The 12,446-nt window shown below is 30.9% G+C and overlaps 1 protein-coding gene across 1 annotated transcript in view; it reads left to right on the forward strand.

Annotated features, from left to right (window-relative positions):
- Positions 1–12,446, forward strand: part of LOC107444278 (uro-adherence factor A-like) — a 706,709-nt gene that overhangs the window by 397,247 nt on the left and 297,016 nt on the right. The window lies entirely within an intron of this gene.

The following is a 12,446-nucleotide window of genomic DNA, read 5'->3' on the forward strand; positions in this document are numbered from 1 at the left end:
GTTTTTGCATTTCTCGTGAAAATCAATTTCAATAAGTATTACTGGCTTCATTTTTCTGTCTTTAGCAAGTTAAAATTAAAAACATTCGAAATTTTGAATATTATATTTTGATTNATATATATATATATGTACATCTTAACAAATTCTACTTATACTTAGTGAAAAGAGATATCATTTCCATTAGATTGAAAACACGAAATTTTTCCCTTTGAATTTAAGTACCTCAAATAATTGGACAAAAATATATACACTTTGGATTGATTTCTCCAAACATTTTCCATAATTGATAAAGTATGAAGAATGAGGTTTTTATATTTCTCGTTAAAATCAATTTCAATAAGTATTACTGGCTTCATTTTTCTGTCTTTAGCAAGTTAAAATTAAAAACATTCGAAATTTTGAATATTATATTTTGATTTAAGAGCTAAAAAAAGAATAAAAAACGCATGAACTTTAATTATCGTAAAACTGCTAGCAAACAAAACCATTTTGAAATATTCAAATCATCTGTTAAAAGCTTCTATTTTTAATATTTTGAAATAAGTACTCTCTTACGTTTAACGTTTTTACCTGAAATTTTGATTATAAAGTTAATCATTCTCAGAAATAAAGTTCTCAATTTTGAGAATTTAGCAATCCCTGAGTTGTATTTCGTTAATTTTAAGAATTATTTTGTCACGAAGTCAGGTTATGTGTCAGTCAGGCGAAGTCAGGTTTGTCACGAAGTCAGGTTATATGGGAATTCTCAAATAAATGACTAAAATGTTTAATCAACGTTATATCTTGTTGCGGTGAATTATGGGAGATTGCTAACTCAAATGAAGACTAAACGTCGAAATTAGAATGACGAAAGAAACCTATTGGTTTGCATGATAGTCAAGTAGTTGATATCATGCCTTGAAGATCTCTGGTTCGAGTCCCACTTCGAGTATCTGTGTAATTTTTATCTCCCAATTTTTTCTGTTCCTTGCGTTGTTGGGGCATTCCTGATCTACCTATATGATGATGGCCACAAAAAAATTAAGAATACCTCTTGCTAGATACCACTAGGCACTAAAAATAGTTATTTAATTATTTATTGATTATTATTTTTTGTTTGGAAAAAAGTAGAATAGCGAAATAATTTTTTTTTTTACATTTGACGAAATTAGTTTCTTTGATGAAGTGACGTTGGTTATTTGGCCACTTTCGACCTTCTTCAGAAAGAAAGGAAGTTTCGGGGTATTTGAATATCCATTATTACTATTATTATTATTTGTTTGAAAAAAAGTAGAATAGTGAAATATTTTTTTTTACATTTGACGAAATAAGTTTCTTTGATGAAGTGGCGTTGGTTATTTGGCCACTTTTGACTTTCTGCAAAAAGAAAGGAAGTTTCGGGGTATTTGAATATCCATTTTTTACAATGATTTAGGTCCTTTATTTTTTCTTTAAAGGTCACGTTATCTGACATGTTAATGTTTAATATATCCCTATGCAATGATTAGTTTCACTCTCCAAAAACTCGAATTCCTGTTGGATACTAATGTCGGTACCGTGAACCATAATGAGGCGCAAACTTGCACCAACAGTATTAGAGTTTCATACAGAAAAATTAACCGTTCAAGTTGAAACATTGCACTTTATGATCAAGTAAATAAAGAATGATAACTTGTGTCAAGCAACCATACTAAGGTCTTAGCAAATTTGAAAGATATTAAGGTTCACCCCGCTTCAAGACTTCTTACAGTGTACAAATGAATGTATATATTTTCACGTTTTAGTCAATGTAACTTTTTTGCGTATTAAATTCATATATCAGAAAAAAACTTCGAAGCGTAAAAAGTCTAACGAAAAATGTTGCATTTAAGTAAAAGTAAAGGCAAATTTTGCATCGCAATGCTGATATTTTCATTCTTAAAGCAACGCCTACAGTGAGTAGTACACTCTCAGAAAATCAGTTACAGGTTCATCAGCACATTATACACGAGGTAATAAATTTTGGATTAAATTACGGTATAAGTACAGGCACTTTTTGTGCATCATCCATAAAACCAAAAAATCCTTTTTTTACCGTAAAATATTTCACTGTAATTCTTACAACAATATTAATTTCATTAGAGTGATTCGGTTGTTTTACGGCTATTATTACTGTAAAAATTACATTATATTGTGAAATTCACAGTAATTTTTTACAGTAATACTAATTAAATTAAAGTGATTCAGTTATTTTGCGGTACTTATTACTGTATAAAATACGGTATATCAGATTTTCTCTGTTCCGCAACATGTTCCTGTAAAAATAGATTTTTCGGTAAAAACTCCCGGCACCTTGCGCACCGGATTTTTTTACCGTAATTTGATACCAGATTTTTAACTGTGCATAAAATGAGCCTATTGCCATCACTCACCTTAGAGTGCCATATTGAAGCATAGCTTTTTGTAATCAAGTTAATTCTGTACGATGACACTTGTCATAATGATTCGCCAATAAATCATCATATTAATATTTCTGCAGTGGCTGGGTGGCGCAGTTGGTTTGTCGTCGGCCTTCTGAGCCCAAATCTGCGGGTTCGATCCCCGGCCCAGACACCGGATTTTCGGGATGCAGAAAATCCTCAGCGGCCATGTCGTATGATTATGCGACATGTAAAAGATACCTGGAGTGCCTTATTGGCATTTCCGGCAAAATTAAAATTCCTAGTACACTTTAGCATCCAAACAGAGTTTCGGTGCTGCCATCTAGTGTGGCAGAAACTAGACGTCCAAATTAACATGGCCAACGGTATCTCACCCATTGTGGTGGTCCTGAAAGAGTAGATACCATTTCTGGAGAACGCTCTAAGTCTGCTCATCGAGAAGACGATTGCACAGCTCATAAGAAATTAAAAAAATATTTCTGCATATTTGAAAAATATTATGGTTCAGTAGGATCCCAAACTTTCTTACAATGTGCAAATAAATGTGTGCAAATTTCAATTTTAGTCCACACATCTTTTTTTGAGCGTCAAATATCTTTCTCAACAAAAAAAAATAAATAAATAAAAAAACTCCAACACATGAAAAATCAAACAAAAGGCATCACACTGAAGTAAAAGTAAAAGCTGCATCACAATTGCCACCGTTTCATATCAAATTCATCTCACCCCGCTTCGTAATAGATAACGGAATCCTATTTACGGTAACCTTCTTCCTTTTATTGATTTCTTTATCCCCAAACTGATGTCTATTTTTAACCCTACCATCGATTATTATTGTATACGAGACGCTCCCTCCATTCTTCTTTTTCACTCATTGTTGGCCGACTTCAAACTTTACTTTAAACCCTTGTTTGCTCTTTGGTGGGTTCATTCTCTAACACCGCTCTTGGAGTCAGGTGTGGCAGACTGTTTCGGCAACAAATGGCAGAGAGATTAACCGAGCAACATCGGTATTTATTGCTCACACATGAGGTAACAAAAGCGGTTGGCAGTGCAGTTTGGAAGTTTTAATTAGGAACTAATTACCCTGGTGGTGCAATTGTTATATTTTCGTGTAGCTAATAAGAGATGATGCATAATTTGGACTAAAAGGATGGAAAATTTTCTATTTACTTTAAATTTTTAAGGAAATATTTTTTTTTTTTGAATAATTCATTTGAGATATGAGGAATAATTATTTCCTTTTCAAAATATTAAAAGTTGAGAAGAATTAGTTTCCAAATTATGTTGGTCTGAAAATATCATTTTCTTGTTCAGCTAATAAAATACAGCACATATATCTGTAAGGATGAGTACAATTCAGAAATTTTGGTTCTCAAAAATATAGTTTTTACTACTTATTATTACCACATATTTGGTAAAAAATCTACAAAACAGAAGAGCAAATTAAATTTCTATGCCAGGCTCTAATTTTTCATTATACGATCAACAAATTTTATTACACATTATATAACCTTCTTTTATTGTTAATTTTACCAAAATCATGACCAAAGCACTTCGGTCAAAATTAAACGAACTCTTTGTTCCCATACAGCCAGAATCATGGTAAATTTAACCATTTTTGCTGTGTGCCAGTCACAAAAAGGTTTATTAGCTAGTCCCATTGCATGCTGAAGTTAACAATCGTCAGATACGGCAAATTCCGAGTTTGGGACACTCTATCGTCTGTACCATTAAATGAACTCTCAAATAACGGTCTGATTTCCAAAATTTATTCACATGCGTAAAGCTTTCAACACTAATAGCCATCCAGAATCAATTTATCGCAGAATTCTAAAATACTTACGAAACCGTCTTATGACACCAAGAAGCTTAACGTATTCACTTCTACTAACTTAACGTTAACTAAACAAACTTGCCTAGCTCCACCCAAAACATACTGGAAAACTATTGCGCCCTTCATTGCGGCTCGCCGAATAAGAACAAAAATGAGATACGCAAAAATATCTGTCATTATCTACACGGAAGAAAGAATTTTGGTAAGATACCGTACTGTATGGTAATGTCCTTTCTGGTTACTAAAAAACCATAATCCTGGTAATAAAATCAGAATCATTTTTCCGATCATATGGTAGCGGTTAACTGGAAATTTTGGTTTTTAAAATAATAGTTCTTTTTACCATACATTTAACAAAAAATACAATGTAATAATCATACAATATAAAGTAAATATAATAATAATTAAATGGTTTTCATGACATGTTCTAAGTCATTATTTTTGTTGTTGTTGTTGTTCATTATCCTCCAATTGTCTGACGGAGTCAGACAAGATCCAATAGGTTGTTGACCCTCAAAAAGTCGATAACAAGAAGTGGAGTAGCGTATAAGTACTCCTTGGAAATGCCCAAGCAGTCAAGGATAAGTTCGCCATGGCCTGCTGGGCTTCACATTTGGAGCAGACTGCATAAGTCTTTCTTCCTTCGAAGTATGAGAGACTATTCGCGTGTCCACTTACCAATTTGGAAATTGCTGTTTGAGACGCTCTATCACCTATATGAACAAGTGAAGAGCCCGGTTCCTTGGCCGCATACCAATTATGAGAGGGGGGATCCTCCACTTTTTGATAGATGGCTTTTGATTTTGGGCTGATTCTCTGAGTATAGGTAAGGGCTGAGGACGAAGGTGTTGCGTGACTACATCCCTCCTTGGCCAAGCGATCCGCTTGCTCATTGCCAAAGATGTCACCGAGGGATAATATCCACAGAAGATGAACGTCGTGGTACTTTGAAATAAGTTGAAGTTTAAGGAGGATGGAGATGCTTGTTTTGTCTCCAACTTTAGTCCAATTGTGTAGGTGTTGAAGGGAGCTGCGACTGTCCGACAGGATCCAAAGATCTCCAAAGTCACTCTCGTTCATTATAGCATCGATGCCCTGTTCAATTGCGATTAATTCACTTCGAAAGACGGAAGTGAAATCAGGATTACGGTGACGGAGTAATTTTGCCCAGATTTTTCAATGAAGACGCCGCTACCAGCTAGGTCTCCCAGTACACTACCGTCTGCGTAAAGTTTTACGGCGTCACTGGGAATCTCGCCTAAAATTTCCAAAGCTAGCTGCCTAAGTTCAGCTGGAATATAATATTTCCTTGTGACCGAAGCACAAAAGTCGAAGTGGACTCTGGGGATGCCCTCTGAAGGATTCAGACAAGATTTTAAGGAGCAGGGCTCAACGTCTTCAGAAGGCGGAATAAAATATAAAACCATATTTTTTAGATAATATTTCCAAAATCATTACCAAAGCCTATCGGTAAAAATTACTGAGCTTTTTGTTTTTTCCATAGAGCCAGAGACTCGGTAAAGTTCACCATATTCTGGTAGCTTTTGCTGTTCTCTTTTCTTAATGCGATTGGTTGGACAGAGAGACCATGCACAAGTAAGCTGATCCCTCCCTCCTTTAAAATTTACCAATTACAACGCGCCGGTCTGATTGCGCAGAAATGTGCATAAGCTTCACAATGAAATCAGTAACATTACATGTTACTGATTTCAAGTTTATTCATATTTCTTTATTGTGAAGCTTATTCACATTCGCCATGTCTATTTGTTACTAATTAGAATTAAACGTTCAAAAAATAATTACTTGCAAGTTCATTCAATGTTAAATTAAAACTTACTATAAAAAAAAATTAAAAAATCTTATTCATACGCAATTTAATTTTGCCCAATGTATATAATTTAACATTTCTAGAAAATTTTTAGACTTAAAAATTTAAAATAAAAATGATATATAATGGCAAAAAATACAAATGTGAGTTGCTTATGTTTCTTTAAAAGTGATTCGATATCTTTTTTAGTTGCAAAATTGTTTACAAATAATGGTAACATTACTTTTTTCGAAATAAAAGTAAGTTAGTTTAAGTACTACCGGAGGTAAAATTATCATTTGTAGATTCCAGAAAAATGATATAATTGGTAAAACGAAACAATCACCTTCTTCAATAGAACTATCACAAAATATCCTTACCTTTTGGCTATTTCAGTTTCTTGGTTTTTTTTATGAAAACTTTTTTTTTCCAAATTATTTCCGCTTTGTCTAGTTTTTTTTTTCCTTTTTTCTCCAACTTTTACCTTGTCCTTGTACTTGTAGATCTTAAAGAGAACGACGATAAATCAATTTATATGCCAGGGGCATCTTATGAAAGAGAATGAAATCGAAAACTTCTTTTTAAAAAATTCTTGTCAGAAAATGGGAATAGTTTTCTATGCCTTTCTCGAAAAAATAATCATATATTCAATTATCGTTGTCTAATCAAAATTCAACACGAACGAGTTAAAATTTTATCAATGATGTGGATTTCATGATTTTTTGTTTTTTTTATAAAGAGCTTCAGTGATTGAATTTCACGTTGCAGACAATATACAAATCATTTAATGCAAAATGAAATGTAAAACAATAGAATTACACTAATACATGGGGAAAAATCTGGTTAAAATTACCCTACTGTTAAAATTTACGGTAAAGAAAATATTTTTTTCTTTACGGTTTTGAAACCATTTACAAGAAGTATGGTTGTAAAACCATTAATACAAAACTATACGGCTTTTCAACCATTTACAACTGGAATTTTTCAAAAATGTAAGAAATAAAAAACATTTAACGAGAAATAGGAGACTGGCTTTTCGTAAAGTAATGGGCATTGGAGAGTGGAAATTCTTCACGTGTTGAAGGGAATGTAGGAAATATTGGGGTGTCAACACTAGGATTCGAACTCCAGTTCTGCCGGTCATGAGATTGACAGGTAAGCCCGTTTAGCTATGATATGTACGCAGTTGCAAAGAACCATTTAGCTTCATTAGGTGGTTCTTGTTGGTGCGATAAAATTCTGGTTGTTTAACCGTAATAGGTGGAAGCAGTCAATAAACAGTTTTTCTCAATGGCATTTCTGGTAAAAAAACATAATTCTGGTTAATAAAACCAAAATACAAGATATTGAAACCCTTCATTTAGTATTATTTTGTTTTATATGTTAACGGTTTATCGAAAAATTCTGTTTTTCAAAATTGTAATTCTTATTTCCACTCATTTAGTTAAAAATACAAAATTCAAAGTAAGTTTAGCTGAATAAAGTGTTTTACGATATGCTCTAATATGTCATGAAACTTTTGCAACATTTACTAAATTTTATTGCATATTTTGAAACAATATTTTTTGTTAATATTACCACAATCATTGCTAAAGCACTTCGATAAAAATTTCCGAGTATTTCGGTGTTCCCATAGAAGCAGAAATGTGATAAATTTAACCATAATGTTTTGCTCGTATAAGCAAATTAAATATTAAAAAAATTAATTTTTTGGATCAGTAAGTGACAACATAAAGAAATGACATTGCCTCTATATACAGAAATTGCAAGGTTGTGAAACGGCATTGTTTTATATGATATAGCTATGTGATTGTATAAAAATTTATTTCTTATAACTTTTTAAACAATTTATTTTTAATTCTTTTTAATTTTGGAAATGAAAAAATTGAAGTCAGTAACCTAAAAGTACAATTTCGTATCAAAAAATATTTAAGAGTATTTTTACACTTAAAAGTAGATTTTCGTATTACAAAATACGGAATAATATAAAAATATAATGTAAAAATCTCCATAATAAAAAACAGCAAAATATTGATTTTAAAAGAAATTCCTTACAAAAAACTGGTTTTTAGAAGTAAAAGCTGCTTTTTTTCTAACTGCCTGAAATAAAAATATTTCAAATTTTAACAGAATATATAAAACAAACTAAGCACATTGATTTTTAGGGATTATTTTGATCACTTAGCTAATGCAGAGATCTATTGTTTCAGCAAATCTAGATAATTTAAATAGTTAAACCTCTCTGCATTGTTCTAGAATGTTTTTTATTCCTTAGATATAAATAATGCACATTTTTTTACAAAATTAAATGTAAACATACAGTTAAATTGAATCATTGTAATTCTGTCTTGTACTTGCAAGTTAATTTCTAAAATATAATTATTCATCAAAAATATATGTTTTAAGAAAAACGAAAAAAAAATTACCAATTAATCTATGTTTCTTTAAAGCTACGCAACCTTTAAAAGACGTAAATTTCGATTAGAAAAGAAAGCATTTTCTCTTTACAAAAAGAATCAGCTTAAACATCAATTACGATATTAGAGTTAATTAGAGCATCGTAAGTTAACGACATTACTCTAACACTTTTTGCTTCACACTTACCAGGTCACCGATCACATTTAAGAGATAATGAGTGTTTAACTGGTAAGAAGAAAGAAGTCTTAATAAACTAATGAAAAAACTATAACAGAGGGTTTGAAAAACTTTTTGCTTATGTTTTTGATCGGTTAATCATATTTCACGCTGTACAATTAAATAAATAATTCTATAAATAATAAAGATGAAACATCTTTAACAAAATATTCTTTGCTTTAACACTGAAAAAGGTTTTTCAATATACGTAGAACAGAAGCTATAGTATGTCTGTTTATGTGGCATTACTTGCGATCTTTTGATGTTGATTATTATTTTTCGTAGCGAATGAATGAAAAAAACAACATTAACAAAACAATCATTACATGGATACTAAAGAAGATTTTTCACTATAGAGTAGAAGCTATAGTATGTTTGTTTACGTGACATTGCTTGCGATATTTTCATGTTGGTTGGTTTTATTCATAATGAATGAAGTGAAATAACGTTAAAATAACGTTGACAAAATATTTTTTATTTCGACGCTAAAAATATTTCTTCATTATAGTAGTGAAACAATAGTATGGTGACGTGGTATTAACTTGATCTTTTGATGTTGATTATTATTTTTCGTAGTAAATGAATGGAAAACAACATTAACAAAACAATCATTATATGGATACTGGAGAAGATATTCACTATAGAATAGAAGCTATAGTATATTTGCTTACGTGACATTGCTTCAGATGTTTTCATGTTCGTTATTTTTATTCATAATGAATGAAGTTAAATAACGTTAAAATAACGTTAACAAAATACTTATTATTTGGACGCTAAAAATAGTCCTTCATTATAGTAGCAAAACAGTAGCATGCTAACGTGACATTAATTTGATCTTTTGACGTTGATCGTTATTTTTCGTAATGAATGAATAAAGAAAAACAATACAAACAAAACAATCTTTCTATGGACACTGAAGAAGGCTTTTTATTATAGAATAGAAGTTTGAAGTTATAGTCTGTCTACTTACGAGACATTACTTGTGATATTTTCACGTGTCTTATCTCTATTCATAATGAATGAAGTGATATAACGTTAATTAAACAATTTTTGCTTGGACACTGAAAAAAGTTCGTCACTATAGTAACAAAACAATGATATATCTGTTTACCTCACACGAATTGAGATCCTTTGACGTTATTTGTTGCTTTTTCAAAATTAATGAATAAAGAGAAGCAACATTAACAAAACAATCTTACATCTTACGAGGATTGAAGAAGTTTTTTCATTGTATAATAGAATCTATAGTGTGTCAATTTACGAGACATTATTTGTGATCTTTTCATTTTAGTTACTTTTATTTATAATAACTGCAATGAAATAACGATAACAAAACATTTTTTACTTGAGCACGATGAAAAGACTCCATATTATAGTATCGAAAAAATGGTATGTGAAATTACTTGTGAACTTTTGACATTGTTTGATTCTTTTTTCATAATAAAAAACAATTAATTACAATAACGTTAATAAAACATTTTTTGACTCTTAAGAAAATTCTTTGTTATAGTCCCGAAATCCCCAGCATTTTTTTAAAGGGGTTGCACCCAAATATTTTTGGTTTTTATCAGACAGAAATTGAATTACGTTCTCCACCCATTAGTTTCCATATAATTTTTTTTTCTTGAACTTTTTCTTTCATTTTAGTATAAACTTTTCTTTAGTCGTTTGAATAAAAAATTGACATATTGTTTTGCTTGTGTGGATTTCTTGCTTCAATTGAGAAAATTTAAAACTAAAAAAGTTCATTCTCGAATCTTTCCACATTTTAACTACATGCATAGGAGGATTCTAATTTTGATGCTGAATGTTGAAATTTTGTACTACGAAATTTAATTATTTCTCCTGTTCTAAAAATTTATTTTAATTTCATTTTGAAATTTAAGGAAAACCCTCAAGGAAAAAAACACTAAAACTATTAAGACAATGTTGTTCTTTTTCCTTACTTTCAAATGTAACATTTTGCAGCTTTAAATAGTTTCGCATACCTTTCATACTTCCCAAGAGTTTAGGGTAATCAAAAAGTTATGAAAAAATTCCTCAGAATAAAACTTTCAGCTTTCTCTCCTAGGCAACGATAAATAAGCGAAACTCAACCGGCTTCTGGTTTCTACCTTTCTTGAAGCTTAAGAGCTCTTTTTCTGATTCCTACGCCCCCTTTTTCTTTTTGATGTTGTAAATTCTATATAAAATGTGCTTTTGTATTAAAGTGTTTCAGGGAATGTAAATTTATTCATGCAATAACAAAGCAGAAAAATAAAACTCAGTTTTTTCAAGCACAAATTATAGATGAATGCTAAAACATTCTATTTCTTCCTTTTTTTTCGTATTTAGGTATTTTCGACTAGCAATTTTTGAGATTCTTGAATATCTTAGAATAAATAGAGTATTAAAAAAAATGTGAAGATCGTCAGCTACTAGCTAAAAATTGCACCGGATATACGAAACACACGATTGAAATCTTTTCAAAAAATTCATTAAATGATACTAAACTAAACCTTTTCCTCTGTTTTTTTTCTTTTTAGGGGGGTATTCAAAATTTTAGAAAAAGGACCCCAGTTTTTATCGCAAGTTTGGATTTTCAAACTCAATTTGAAAATTCGATTCCTCTATTCCTCCTCTATTCTTCCATAATATTTCCATTTAAATTATCCCAATCGCAATCACCAAAATTCAAATCCTTAAATAGGGACCCCAAGTTTCGTTGCAAAATTGGATAATCAAAAAGGTTCCCAAATTGAACAATTGATACCTTCAATTCTTGGAATTGCTTCTTCAATTATCTTCCATTACGACATTATGCTTTGGAAGATATTCATTTAAATAACCTCATATATTCTTCTATAACATCTTCATTTAAATTACCTCAATTGATATCTCCGTTGTTATTTAATAATTTTTTTCCGAGAACAATTTCTAACATTGAGCAGATGAGTATCGAATAGCAATTATTTAATTTTTATAAACACTTTTTTTATACACTCGTCTTTTTTCTCTTAATCAATTCTTTTTATTAATTATTCTTATTATTTTATTCTTTTTAGTAAAACTAAAATAATTTTTTTTCAAAATGATGGGTTCAATTATTAAAAGAAATGGTCTTACAAGGAGGAGGTTAAACCCCGAAACCCCCTTTGTGTACGCCACTGGATCTGACGCTTGATGGTTTTCAAATCCTCCAATGAAGTGGCGTGAAATTGGAGGGCCGGATTAAATAAATATAAGGCTAGTTATTTGCATAAAGTTATATTTAAATAAGAAAAATACCACAAATTATCATCTAAAATTAACAATAAACTCTTATTCAGTTGCGATGGCTCAGGGCATAGAGCGTTCGTCTTCCAAAGACGTGACCTGGGTATGAAGCCCAGCAATGGCTAGTCGATACGAATTCCGCATCCAGCTTGCACCGACCACAGTCCACGAAGGCGAATTTCTCCCAATACTTGATCCAGGAGTTTCCTTGTCTTCTGGATTGGGTTCAAAATTACAAGGCTACGGAGTTGAACATTAGTAGTCGTAAACCCAAAAATAGGATCAACGACGGTTATAAAATTATAAAAATAAACTATTATCGATAGCATAACCTAATGTATTTTTATTTTGAATTAAAAATTTACAACTTTTATATTATTTCCCTTTAGTGATAAAAATACTAAAAAACCCGAATAGAAACATAAAATGCACTGTTTTTTTTAAACAATTAATGCTATAAGAAACAAAAACACAGTTGGACTGAACATTTGTTTACTATACTGACGAAACGCAA

Source organism: Parasteatoda tepidariorum, chromosome 6 (assembly GCF_043381705.1).
Source record: "Parasteatoda tepidariorum isolate YZ-2023 chromosome 6, CAS_Ptep_4.0, whole genome shotgun sequence".
Classification (NCBI taxonomy): Eukaryota; Metazoa; Arthropoda; class Arachnida; order Araneae; family Theridiidae; genus Parasteatoda; species Parasteatoda tepidariorum.